General features: G+C 41.5%; 1 long non-coding RNA gene across 1 annotated transcript in view; it reads left to right on the top strand.

The window, feature by feature from the left end:
• LOC114907986 overlaps positions 1–14,982 on the top strand; it is a 41,812-nt gene that overhangs the window by 22,417 nt on the left and 4,413 nt on the right. Inside the window, exon 2 of the long non-coding RNA XR_003796831.1 lies at positions 9,740–9,789. This is a non-coding gene — a long non-coding RNA (uncharacterized LOC114907986). The remainder of the gene's footprint in view (positions 1–9,739; positions 9,790–14,982) is intronic.

Here is a 14,982-nt window from a genome sequence, read left to right as displayed (position 1 = left end):
GCACTGTTGGTGGGAATGTAAATTGATACAGCCACTATGGAGAACAGTATGGAGGTTCCTTAAAAAATTAAAAATAGAACTACCATACGACCCAGCAATCCCACTACTGGGCATATACCCTAGGAAAACCATAATTCAGAAAGAGTCATGAACCACAATGTCCCTTGCAGCTCTATTTACAATAGCCAGGACATGGAAACAACCAACGTGTCCACTGACAGATGAATGGATAAAGAAGATGTGGCACATATATACAATGGAATATTACTCAGCCATAAACATAAATGAAATTGAGTTATTTGTACTGAGGTGGGTGGACCTAGAGTCTGTCATACAGAGTGAAGTGAGTCAGAAAGAGAAAAACAAATACCATATGCTAACACATATATATGGAATCTTAAAAAAAAAAAAATGGTTCTGAAGAACCTGGGGCAGAACAGGAATAAAGACGCAGACATAGAGAATGGACTTGAGGACACTGGGAGGGGGAAGTGTAAGCTGGGACGAAGTGAGAGAGTGGCATGGACATATATACACTACCAAATGTAAAATAGATAGCAGTGGGAAGCAGCCACATAGCACAGGGAGATCAGCTCAGTGCTTTGTGACCACCTAGAGTGGTAGGATAGGGAGGGTGGGAGGAAGACGCAAGAGGGAAGAGATATGGGGATATATGCATATGTATAGCTGATTCACTTTGTTATAAAGCAGAAACTTACACATCACTGTAAAGCAATTATACTCCAATAAAGATGTTTAAAAAAAAAAAGAAATGAACTATCAACCCATAAAAACAATTGAAGGAACCTTAAATGCATATTTACTAAATTCATGAAGCCAATCTGAAAAGACTACCTACTGTATGATTTCAAATATATGATATTCTGGAAAAGACAAAACTATGGAGACAATAAAAAAAATGTGGTTGCCAAGTGTTGGGAGAGGAAATGGAATGAATTCGTAGAAGACAGATTTTTAGCACAGTGAAACTATTCTGTATGATATTATAATTGTGGATACATACCATTGTAAATTTTTCAAACTCATAGAATGTACAAGTCCAGGAGTGAACCCTAATGTAAACTATGGACTTTAGATGATAGTGATATGTCAGTTTAGGTCATCAGTTGTAACAAATATCTCTCATGGGAGTTGGTGTTAATGGGAAAGGTTATGCATGTGTAGGGGCCTGGAGTATATGGGAAATCTCTGTAACTCTGTTTAATTTTACTGAACCTAAACTGCTCTAAAAAATAAATTATTTTGTGAAAAAGAAAAAGAAAGTATGGTATTTTGGTAGAATCATGGACAAATAGATCAATGGAACAGAATAGAGAGTCCAAAACTAGACCCACGTAAATATAATCAACTGATCTTTGACAAAGAAGTAACAGCAATACAAGGGAACAAAGATAGTCTCTTCAACAAACTGTACCAGAACAACTGGACATCCACATGTTAAAAAGTGAATCTAGACACAGATCTTACACCCTTCACAAAAATTACCTCAGAATGGATCATATTCCTAAATGTAAAATGCAAAAATATAAAACTCCTAAAAGATAACATAGGAGAAAATTAAGATGACCTTGCACATGGTGGTGAATGTTTAGATAGAATACCAAATATACAGTCCATGAAAGAAATAATTGACAAACTGGATGCCATTATAATTAAAATTTTCTGCTCTGTGAAAAACAATGACAAGAAAATGAGAAGACAAGCCACAGACGGGGAGAAAATATTTGCAAAAGATACATCTGATGAAGGACTGTTATTCAAAATATGCAAGGAACTCTTAAAACTCAACAATAAGAGAATAAACACCCTGATTAAAAAATGTGCCAAAGAGGAGCTTCCCTGGTGGCGCAGTGGTTAAGAGTCCGCCTGCCGATGCAGGGGACACGGGTTCGTGCCCCGGTCCGGGAAGATCCCACATGCCGCAGAACAGCTGGGCCCGTGAGCCATGGCCGCTGAGCCTGCGCGTCCAGAGCCTGTGCCCCACAACGGGAGAGGCCACAACAGTGAGAGGCCCGCGTACAGCAAAAAAAAAAAAAAAAGTGCCGAAAAACTTAACAGACACCTCACCAAAGAAGATATACAGATGACAAAGAAGTATATGAAAACATGCTCCACGTCATTTGCCATCAGGGAAATGCAAATTTAAATAACAATGAGGATACCACTACACACCTACTAGAATGGCCAAAATCTGGAACAGTGACAACACCATATACTGGCAAGGATATGGAGTAATAGGAGTTCTCATTCACTGCTGGTGAGAATGCAAAACGGTGCAGCCGCTCTGGAAGCCAGTTTGGCAGTTTCTTATACAACTAAACATACTCTTACCGTTGATCCAGCAATCACTCTCCTTGGCATTTACCGAAAGAGTTGAAGACTTATGTCCACACAAAACCTGCACATGGATGTTTATAGCAGCCTCATGTATAATTGCCAAAACTAGGCATCAATCAAGATGTCCTTCAATAGGTAAATGGATAAATAAACTTTGGTATACCCAGACAATGAAATATTGTTTAGCACTACAAAGAAATGAGCTATCGAGCCATGAAAAGACATGAGGGAAACTTAAATGCATATTACTAAGGGACAGAAGGCAATCTGAAAAGGTTATATAGTGTAGGATTCCAACTCTATGACATTCTGGCCGGCCCCTGCCATTCCACCTCCATCCCCTGCCTGACTGCAACTGCCTGGGACACCTGGAGTCAGAGCCAGCCAGTCAAGCCCTGCCTAATTCCTGACCCAGCACAACTGTGGGAAAGAAGAAAATGATTCTAGTTGTTTTAAGCCACTAAGATTTGTGATGATTTGTTAAGCAGCAATAGATAACTGAAACATTGACAATCAAATTAACCAAAAGTTGAGATATGAGTATATTGGATTATAGGAAGAGAAGAGGGGAGTAAAAGAAAGCTAAAAAATCTTCATCTACCAATGTTTATGTTAGTAGATAATGGATACATTTGATAAACCAGGAGATAGTGTATAATATATATTATACATGCTATAATGTATGTAGTTATATATAATATATTATATATAGATATTATATATATGTGTGTTATATAATATAGATATGTATGAGAGAGAGAGAGAGAACAATTTCAAGGAGGAGAAAACAATTAAAGAGTTAAGAAGTGGTTATTTCTGGGGAACAGATTACAATGTGAGGTTGACAGGGACTACTCTTTTTTAAATTTACTTTAATTGTAATAAAATACACATACCATTTACCATCTTAGCTATTTTTAAGAGACTGTATTTAATAGTAGTGTTAAATACATTCATGTTTTTGTGCAACCAATCTCCAGAACACTTCGTCTTGTAAAACTGCAAGTCTACACCCATTAAACAACAACCCCCATTCCTTCCTCCCTCCCTCTACCCCTGGCAATTACCATACTGCTTTCTGTCTCTATGAACTGGAGGTACGTTCTAGGTACCTCATGTAAGTGTGGAATCACAAGTCTTTTACCACCGTTTAACTTTTTAATGTATATTCACTTATGACTGTGTTAAAGATAAAAATTTTAGAGAATAACAGAACACACACAGAAGACTCTTCTCTCCAATCTTTGACAAAGAAATACATGGCCCAGCATTGCATAAATACCATACATTTCTGGTACCTACCAGGTATAAATCACAGTGATGTGCCATCTCTATGGGATAAATGACATGCATGCACATGGTTCTAGACTTTGAAGTACTTGCGATTTGGTAGGGGAGAGAGAATGTGAAAATTGAAAAGATAAAAAAATAGATTACCCTGATTTAATCAGATAAGTGGTATGGGTGGCTAGAGCTATAGGAAATGAGAAGCTGAGAGTGAGCTCTAAGGTGAGGGAGACTGGAGAGGGCATTGCTAAGGAAGACAGGGGGCCCTTACCTTGGGGCTAAAGATAGGACCCAGTGCCCGAGTCTTATTCATTACACACAGGTTCTTTGGAACCTCGGGCACCTCAGCTCCACTCTGTCACTCTGTCCACTCTCCAATATTCTAGCGGTACCCTTTCCTGTGTCCCAGTGAGCCAACCAATCTCAGAGTCCCATATTAATATTATTATGGTAATATTGATATTAAACTCCTAGAAAATCAGCCATAACGATAATAATAATGACAAAGGTCGCTTACGTGTATATAGTACTTTACATATCGCAAAACATTTAATTTTATCTTCATAACTGTGAAGTAGGCAAGAAATTATTGCACCCATTGTACAGATAAGGAATCAGGAGACTTGGAGAAGGTAAGTGAACCCCCTGATATCCCACAGCAAGTAGATGGCAAATTGGAACGCAAATTCATATCTTGTGACTCTGAGATTGGTAGATAAAGTCAATCCATCCAAAACACAAAGTGGTATAATTCTATTCGTGCTGCCAGACTCCCTGGTCAAGCCAGAGCCACAGGGTTAGAAAGGGGAAGACAGGGGAAAAGGTAACTCAAATTTTCACATTGTCGATGGTATCTGAACTGATGCAGAGGAGTTAGGTTATAAATATGTAATAATACTGTTGAAAGAACCATGGTGTCCAGTACTCACTGGATCTAACTAAAGGCAAAGGGTATTCTTGATGGAAGCAGCAATGGTTAGAAAATAGACTATTAGACAAAAGAAAAGGAAAATGCAGAAAATGAATGTCAAGCCGTGTGCTCAATTCTGAAAATACAAGGAAAATCATATCTAGGAATGAGCAAACAGTCTCCTTAAAGATCCTGTGGGAAAATACGGAACTCAAGAACACTCCCAGCTGGAGATGGGGAATTAAATGAGTTTTCAAACTTAAGAGGCCTCGGGGGAGAGCGGAAGTAAAAAGCCAGAAACATCAACATCACTTCTGGGAGAGAAAAGCAGGGAGGATCTGACTTTTAAGCCTAGGAACTAGCTTTCAGGAGGGTAACATGGCCAGAAATAAAAAGGCTTATCAGTGATTCTAATATTGCCCTCCACCACCTGAAACAGGTGCAAAACCCAACTGAACAAAAGCAGCAAAAGCCTGACCAGATTCCCAAGCAGCTGTGAACCGTGGAATATTCACCAGGATTCAAACCACGACACGAGCAGTGCCATCTAACAGTCATTTGGCTGTTTTGAGTTTACCAAGCACTTTAATACACGGCAATTGCGTGAATGCAGTCTTGCTCATGTTTGATGAGGAAACTGAGGCCCGGAAAAGTAAAACGACTCATCCAAGGTCATATGTCTATTTAGTAGAGCTAGAAATAACTCCGAGCTTTGGCATCTCAGCTGACTTTAGCTTGAAAGAAATTTTTTTCGTGAAAGATTTTACTTGCTTTAAAGCTCAGAATTCTGCTTTTCTAAGCACTGGAACAGGTCCCATTTTAATTTGATGACTGATTAGTGCTTTTGTAAACCAGGGGTCCCCAATCCCCGGGCCACGGACCACTACAGGGTCTGCAGCCTGTTAGGAACCGGGTCACACTGCAGGAGGTGAGCGAAGCTTCATCTGCCGCTCCCCCTGGCTCACATTACCGTCTGAACGGTACCCTCCTCCCCACCCCCCGTGGAAAAATTGTCTTCCACGAAAATGGTCCCTGGTGCCAAAAAGGTTGGGAACCACTGGTGTAAACAGACTCATTCCTGCGCTCATAGGTAATAGGAAATAGTGGAAAGAATGGTTTGGAATACATAGAGGAAAACCAGGTGGACATAGAACTCTCATCCATTTGAGGGAATGTAAACTGGATAAGCCAGGTGAATTCCTAGGGGAAAGAGAGAAAGCAAGCACCGCCCTATAGGGAGGTAAATATTTCCACTGGCCTCAAGGTCATTCAGAAGCACTATCATGACTTCAGAGCTCACAAACCATATTCACCGTGGAAAAAAATTATAAACAGAAACCTCAATTAAACAGAGTCAGGAGACCAGAAGGGGGAGCTCTCATGCCCTGTGATGACAGCAAAGCTCACAAAAAAAGAAAGATGCCTCTTCTTCCCTTGCAAGGACTCAGCCAATGAGAAGCCATGGACTTTGTTTACTACAGCCCTCCGCACTTCCCTTCTCCTCTATAAAAGCGTTTTCCTTCCCTTGCCAGAGGGGATCTTGCATGTGGCCTGCCAGGGCTGCAGACCCTGAATTGCAATTCTCTGCTGATCCTGAATAAACCTATCTTTGCTGGAGAAGTATCTGGCAGTCTATTTGTTTTAGGTCAATAACCACTAAACCCTGCAACCCAGAGGCTCATAGGTGACAGAGCCAGCACCAGGCAAAAGGCTTGGCTCCTGTAGCTCTGCTTCTCCTTAGAGCAATTTCTTTCCATGCCCACACCATCACTGTCTTCTGATCCTCCTCCCCTTTCTCTCAGAAAAGACTCTAGCTTCAGTCATTTACACCTTAATATTATTTAAGGCTTTGTTATCTTTCCCCTAGGAGTTTGCATTTTAAGCCTTTTCTTTAATGGAAGAAAAACACCACATTAGTCAAAGGAATTTTAGCATTTGCCAACCCCCTTAAGGGAAATCTGCTCCCCCCAACAGAAATACACCCTAGCTAAAGAAGTTAGCCCCTAAAATATCAAAGCTATCCCCAGTTTTCTTTGGAAGAACAGAGAAAGAGTCACACAAATATGTACCATAAGGGGAAAAGAAATATCTATACAGGGTCTCCTTGGCATTAAAAATAATGAACCAGACACTTGAATATAAGAAAAGAAGTAGATTTGGGAATAACAACACAACAAAACCCCTGTAGTGATTCTGTGTTCTGGTTATGTCTCCTGTTCCCCAGTCAGCCTGCCTAATGCAAAAGTCAAAAAAAATTAAATGTACTCCCTATAGCTGCTCCTCTGGCCTCCTTACAAACAGTAATATGGTGTCTGCTAACAGGTAAATGCATCAGTTTAAATAGCCCTAGCTCTATGTCTAGAAGTTCTTTCTGTATGTAACATAGACCTGAAGGCTGTTCCTCTCGTGTATACGTTGAACTCGTACAATGGGCTCAGCACTGTGTCTGGTGCCAAATATAAGAACTTGGAGTCTGGTAGGGAAGACACATACTGCAAGGAAATTAACAACAAACAAAACAGAATAGTGTATTGGTCTCTGCATCTTCTCATTTCAAATTACTCTCTCCTCCATTCCAATGCAGCAGCCTACCTACCCTCATGATGTGCACGCGCGCGTGCACACACACACACACACACACACACAGTTTCTGTTTTTCCAAATTCACACTCCAACCTCCTGGTCTTTTGATCTACTTGCTCAAGCACCCCAGCTATAGCAATTCTTCAACATCACTTTGGAACTGCAACGCACTTTCTCACATCATTTCTCTCTCTCTCCCTCTCTCTCTCTCTCTCTTTCTCACCACTTCTCCCTCCTATACTCTTTGGATCCCATGTTCCATCTTGATAATCACTTCCTTACGAATCCCCTCAATGCTCTTGCCCCTCTCCTTGTATTGCTGTACTCCCCTGACAAACCTCCCTGCTTGGATGTATTAGGCACCTTCCTTCACCATGCCTGTCCCTGAGTTCTGGAAGCAGCATATTCCACATCTGGGAATACCGTTCAAACTCATTTACTAAGTGGCAGGAAGATCACAGGTTTCAAGTATGTCCAGAGTAGGAAAGGACTCTATAACAAGTCCAAGCAGTGAAGCATTGATGCATTCCACACTATACCCTAACCATCCGACCTGGCAAAACCTGTGATTCTAGAGGTATATTTGGTAGGGGAAAAAAATGCCTTGAGGAGGTTATGGTAAACTCCTGCAGGAGACTCACAACACAAATCTCAAGAGTTCTGGAGCAAGGCCATTATATATGCAGCAGAGAACTATATACTATTTTTAAAACTTCTTCTGGTGGGCTAGGAGAGCGCTGGTGAGTCTTGTCATAAGACATCGAGTGACCATACAGCTGAAGTGCTCCTCATGAACAGGGTTCTGTAAGGCCCACCAAGTCATAAGATGGGCCCACCCGTGATACATCATAAGACTGAAGTAGTACACCTAGGATCGAGCATGCGGAGGGCACAAAAAAATGAAGTGGGTAGCACAGACCCCCAGGTCCTCCCCCACTGTTGTAAGCATTTCTCCCTCAACTCACACCTATGGCCACCTGGGAGTCCTGCATGAACAGCTGACAGGGGAGGAAGAAGGCAGAACATGATTCACAGAGTGACTTGATATGTAGGTGCCAAAAATGGACCATTAGTGCACTCAGGGGTGACACTAAAAGACAGCACCTATGCGTGTTGCACCTGGTCATCCACTGTATGTTGAAGGAGAAGTGGCATGAAGCAAGAATATACACAGACTTCTGGACAGAAGTGAATGACTTGACTGGTTGTTCAGGGACATGGAAGGAAAATGGAAGATGAAGGACAAGGAGACTTGGGGAAGAGGCATATGGATGGAACTATGGGGAGAAACATAAAGTGTGGAGATATTTCTATCACATATTAATTCTCCTCAGATAGCATCCACCACAGAAAAGGCATCAAGCAATCAAGGAGGCAGAATGGTGTAGCCAGCTGACATCAGCCAGCCTCTGTCATCGGCTACTCCAGCGCTGGCATGATGGCCTCATGACTGGAGTAGCCATGGTTCAGGGATAAAGGACATGCATGGTCAACAAAATGGACTCTCATTCAACAAGCCTGATCGTCCTACTGCTACTGCCAAATATCTATCTTGCTAGCAACAGAGACCAACTCTGAGTGCCTGATACAGCATCATTCTTTGAAAAGACCAACCAGCCAGCTGGTGGCAAGTTGAGTACACCAGACCCCTTCTCCCTGGAAGGGGTAGCAATTCATCTATTGGAATTTGACAGTTTACCTTTCTCTTTCATGCCTACAAGTTCTTGGCCAGCACCATTATTGGAGGGTTTATAGAACGTTTGATCTACCAACACAGAATCTTGTGCAACAGTGCATTAGACCAAGGAGGTGACACAGTGTGGCACATAACCATGAGATCCACTGGTCCCACCATATTGTTCATCTCTCTAGAAGCTGCCACATTGACAAAGAGACAGAACAGCCCATTGAAGGTGCAACTGAGGTGCCAGTTTAGAGATGATGCCCATAGGGTATATACACAGCTTACACCTAAAGCAATGACGATTGCATTGTGCTGTGTCACAAGAGGAAGAATGCATGGGTCGGGGAACCAAGGAGTAAAAGTAGGAGTGTCCCCACTTACTATCACCCCCAGCAACCCACTAGGGGAATGCATGCTGCTCCGCCTTGCAACTTCAGACTCTGTGGGTCTTGAGGTCCTCTTTCCCATAGGAGTAGCACTTCTACCAGGGGAGTCATGAGTGATCCACTCAACTTTAAGCTACAGCTGCCACCTAGTCACTTTGAGCTCCCTGTTCCAAAGACCAGCAGATGAGGAAAGGTGTCTCCAGGCTAGCAGAAGTCACTGATCTTGCTCATCAGCTGGCAGTAGGGCGACTACTACACAAGAAGGACCCGGGTGACCCACTGGTTCATCTCTTGGTATTCCACTGCCCAATCTGACGACACATGAACAAGTACAGCAGCCATGGATCTCAGGTACATCTGAAATGAACAGGGGTTCCGCCCTCACCACATAAAGTAAGCCAGCAGCTGTGCAAGCCAAGGGTGAGGAGATTTAGAATGAACACAGAGGAAGGATACACTGAGCGTCAGTTGCAGCCTTGAGACCAGCTGCAGTAGAAAGATTATTTCATCCCACTAACTTTGCTCTTCTAGGTTTTCCCAGGAAAAGAGACCAACCAGGATCTCTGAGAATTTCTTTCCAGGTAGGGTGAATGTAAGTACATCATGTAATGAGGGAGGAGTTTACTTTGAACCAGAAGTCAGGTTGAATTGTAAGCTTGCCTAGACTGTATTTTAACCACTCAAATTGACTGGAAATTTATAGGATCTGCCAAACATTCACCAAAAGGTAGGAAATTGTGTGAACAAAGTTGAAAGTAGTCACTGGAAAAACAGAGCTGTTTCAAGTTTATATCCAAATGAACTGAGAATCCTCGATGAACTGTTTATTCCTGTTACTTGTTTATTGTCTGTCCTACTCCTTTGTAAGATCCAGGAGGCAGGGATCACCACAACATCTAGCACCCAGTACAGCCCTGGTAACAAAGCAGTTACCAAAACATAGCTGTGGCTGTTGTACGTATGAAACAAGTCATAAATTGTGTGCAGAAGCTGTAAGATCTGAAAGCAGAGGGAAAGCAATAAACATGGGTGGACAGAGAAGTCTTCATGGGATTAAACCGGACTCTGAAATGTACCTAAATTTCCCTTCTTTCTCCTTGTAGAGTAGGGTCAGCCCTCTTTGCTTTCAGCGGTAGCTTTTTGATCCCATGTAACTGCACAAACAAGTTGTTCAAAAAGATCAATGCTTCCCATAATGTATGTGAAGTCTTTAGAAATATAACAGCATCCACACTCTTTACACTAGCCAAGACATGGAAGCAACCTAAATGTCCATCGACAGAGGAGTGGATAAAGGTGTGGTACTTAGATACAATGGAATACTACTCAGCCATAAAAGAGAATGAAACAATGTCATTTGTAGCAACATGGATGGACCTAGAGATGATCATACTAAGTGAAGTAAGCCAGACAGAGAATGACAAATATCATAAGATATCACTGATATGTGGAATCTTTTTAAAAATGGTACAAATGAACTTATTTACAAAACAGAAACAGAGTCGCAGATGTAGAAAACAAAGTTATGGTTACTGGGGGGAAAGGTGGGGGAGAGATAAAGTGGGAGATTGGGATTGACATACACACACTACCGTATATAAAATGGATAACTAATAAGGACCTACTGTAGAGCACAGGGAACTCTACTCAATACTCTGTAATGACCTATCTGGGAAAAGAATCTAAAAAAGAGTGGATACGTGTATATGTATAACTGATTCACTTTACTGTACACCTGAAACTAATACAACATTGTAAATCAACTATACTCCAATAAAAAATTTTTAAAAAGAAAGAAATATAACAGCATTGCTCCCAAAAGATTAATCAATTTAGTAATCACTAACTATTAAACTCCTCCTACACACTTAGTGTTGTGCTAACTGCCTCTTAGGAACTAAATCTCCTTGCGAAGGTCCAAGACAGAGTTAACACGGAATTCATCTCTACAGTTAAGAATATTATAGTGGAGTTCTAGGATGATTTGTTTTATGTTTAAAGGTCAGTGAACAAAATTTAATAACAGAGCTATGGAAATGCTACTGTCATCCCAAACCTCCCCTTTCAAGTAAACAGAAAACACTACAACATCTGCCGAGTGGATCCAAGGACATCAAAGAGGCTAGATCCTCCAAAGGCAAGTGAGAGAATTAAAAGGTCTGGAATATGGAAGCTCTAAAGTGACTGCTTCAGATATCTTAGTCTGATCAGTAAAATTTTCTCAACAAAACACTTTAAGGGTTTGAAATGTATAAAAACTGAGAATTCCAGACTTTTAAAATTAGTCCAGCTTCTTTATTTTTAGTTAAAGTAGCTGTGTCTAACATTTCTACCAAACAAATCCTCCAATTCTGTGAAATGTAGGGAAAGTTCATCTCTCCAAGTGTGCAGCGGTCAACTTCCAACTTTCTTGGGTAAAGATGTCTGTCTGCTGAGCCTAGTATGCGTGGTTTCATGAGTATATACAAAAGCATGGCTCTAACAATAAAATTCAAGTGGAATTCCAAAGAGGAAAACCCCTCTATTCCAAAAAGCTAAATGCCCAGAGCAGAAGCTCTTTCCTATGGCGCCTACCCATAATGCTCTCTTCTTGTCCACCTGTACCATACATGGTGTGTACTGAGCTACCTTGAGTCGTGAGCTCTGTCATAAGCTCCTTGGGACCATGCGTCTCACGTGATGCCTTGCCTAATAAGACGCTCAGTACTTGTATATGAGAGGTGAAGGGTGGAAGTAGATAATTGTATAGTCAGTGTCAGTTCATGAGCCTGTGAGAAGCTCCTCTAGAACTAGAACAGAAAATACAGATAGTACATATCTCTCCCACCACGCCACCCCCTTTTTAATGAAAGGCGGGGTGGGTCTGGAAGGAGAGAAAGAGGAAAAGGAATAAGAGAAAGGAAAACAGGGACAAAAAATGTACCCTAATATAACTTCTGCTTGTCATCCTAGCTTTTGCTTCCCCCCAAGGGCAAGAATTACCCTCCTAGAATTTTCTATGCCTGTGAGTTGGGTAGATGAATGTGGACTGAGTGTGAAGGTTCATTGTGATGATTATTTCTGGAGCCATCATATTTCCCAACATCTCTTTTATGTAATGAAGAGTTTAGGTTCAAGAACTGACCTCTGGGGCTTCCCTGGTGGCGCAGTGGTTGAGAGTCCGCCTGCCGATGCAAGGGACACGGGTTCGTGCCCCGGTCCGGGAAGATCCCACATGCCACGGAGCGGCTGGGCCCGTGAGCCATGGCCGCTGAGCCTGCGCGTCTGGAGCCTGTGCTCCGCAACGGGAGAGGCCACAACAGTGAGAGGCCCGCGTACAGCAAAAAAAAAAAAAAAAAAAAAAGAACTGACCTCTTCACTAAGTAAACAATTTTTCCCTGAATTAAACTCTTCTAGCATTAGTAACTAATATTAGAGTACTTGTCATCTGCATACTCTAAAATTGTCCTACATGCTGGAGAATTTTCCTATGAAATGGACACGCTGACTTTGTGTGCAGTGAACATTTATGTGCTTTTCCAAACTTGGTCAAGAATAGGGCTTTTTTTAAAAGCTTGGCAGACTATTGGAAAAAGCCATTCTTTTGAAGTACATACAAAGATTATTCTGGAAAGCTGGAAAGTGAGGGCATATAAGTTTACCAGATAGTCCAAAGGAAAGATAATTGGTTTCCTTGAAAAGGAGTAGCTGCTTTATTACCTTTCACATCTATAGGAGCAGTAGGTACCTAAGAAAGGAAACAAATGTTTTCTTTTGAACTCATTTATAAGCCATAATTTTGTATTTTCTGGTATATATAACACTCGTTTTGTATATCATTAACTGTTTCTTCATCTTTTTAACTGGTTTAAAATAAATTAAATACGTGAGCCATGGCCACTGAGCCTGCGCATCCAGAGCCTGTGCTCCGCAACGGTAGAGGCCACAACAGTGAGAGGCCCGCGTACAGCAAAAAAAATAAAAATAAATAAATTAAATGGCTTTTAATTTAATTGTGCCTTTCAAAAGCTTTCTTACAATAAAAGTAATGTGTATTCATCTTGTTTTCATCATTTAATATATTGTGAGCTCTTTTTCCCATCATTAAACAGTCTTAACAATCTTTTTTAAATAAATTTATTTATTTATTTGTTTGTTTATTTATCTGTCTATCTATCTTTGGCTGCATTGGGTCTTTGTTGCTGCGCACTGGCTTTTCTCTAGTTGTGGCGAGCAGGGGTTACTCTTCACTGTGATTTGCGAGCTTCTCATTGCGGTGGTTTCTCTTGTTGCAGAGCACAGGCTCTAGGCATGTGAGCTTCAGTAGTTGTGGCACATGGGCTCAATAATTGTGGCTCGCAGGTTCTAGAGTGCAGACTCAGTAGTTGTGGTGCACGGGCTTAGTTGCTCTGCAGCATATGGGATCTTCCTGGACCAGGGCTTGAACCCGTGTCGCCTGCACTGGCAGGCGAATTCTTAACCACTGTGCCACCAGGGAAGTCCCTATCTCTCTTTTTTTGACTTTTCAAAAGTAACTTCAGAAATATCTCTTTTAATATCTGCATAATATTCCAGTGAAATATTGTGGTACCAAATTTTATTTTCCTATGGTTTCTCCAGTTTTGACAATACGTTGTGATGAATATAATTACACTTCAATTTTTGTTCAAGTTTCTGAGTATTCCTTTAAGACAGAATCCTAGAAAGGCAATTACAGGGTCAAAAGGTGTGAATTATCTGAAGTGTTGACTGTACATAGTACTTCTCACCTTCTCCCCCAACCCCATTTAACACTTGGGTGATCTGGAATCCTTTTCCTAATGTTCACCTTTAGTACAGAATCAAGCTGCCTCTAGTAAGATTTTCCATTTGTCATCAATATTTTTAGACTTCAAGCGTATCCCCAAGGAGATGTTAAACATCAGGATGAAAATATCCGTTGGGATTTTCAGTATTAAGATGGCCTTCTTTTCTCAAAACGCTCTCCAAAACGAAAAGGAAAAGAAGCAGAAAGAGAAGCTCCATATAAAGTCAGAAAGTAGATGTAGGAAGGCTTAATGACTTCGAAGAGAAAAAGGTCAAACCTAAGGGCATACAAAAGAAGAGCCCGGTGAAAGAGAAACTAACTCACTCTCAAGAACTCTAGAGGAATTCAGGAAATATTAAGTACCAGATAGAAGGCAGAGGTGAGCCAGAGGCAGCAGGTAAGCTGCAAGACCCCAAACTTCACCTGGCATTTTCAATTAATTCTCCTTCCCATAGGAGACAAAGATCAAGTCTCTGGTGACATTGAACCAGAGAAGATCAAGTCTAGAGGACATTAGGCCTGGGGAGGAGAGGGGGTTTGGTCAGGAGCAAAACTAAAAACTAAAAGATAAAGTAAAAATTTGCATATTGAATATGAGAACCTCAGCCCCTCCCACTGCATAGCTACAAAATAATGGCAGCCAGGCTTCTTATAATCCTCGGGCAGGAGATTGGATGATCCCCTCTTGGAGAAACTGAAGGACACATGAACAGAGGCCTACAGATGCTGAAATTCGGAGGTCCCCAACAAAAAAGCTAGCCAGCCACCCATCCAATTGTCCTATTGTTAAGCCCATCAGACAACAAATCTTGCACAGCACACTCATTTATTTAATACATATTTATGAAGTGACTACTATGTTTTATTTTTGTTTGTTTGTTTTTTGTTTTTTTGCGGTACGCGGGCCTCTCACTGTTGTGGCCTCTGCCGTTGCGGAGCACAGGCTCCGGACGCGCAGGCTCAGCGGCCATGGCTCACGGGCCCAGCC

Source organism: Monodon monoceros, unplaced genomic scaffold, assembly GCF_005190385.1.
Source record: "Monodon monoceros isolate NGI ecotype Baffin Bay Population unplaced genomic scaffold, NGI_Narwhal_1 Super_Scaffold_3, whole genome shotgun sequence".
Classification (NCBI taxonomy): Eukaryota; Metazoa; Chordata; class Mammalia; order Artiodactyla; family Monodontidae; genus Monodon; species Monodon monoceros.
This window is presented reverse-complemented; position numbering and strand designations above follow the sequence as displayed.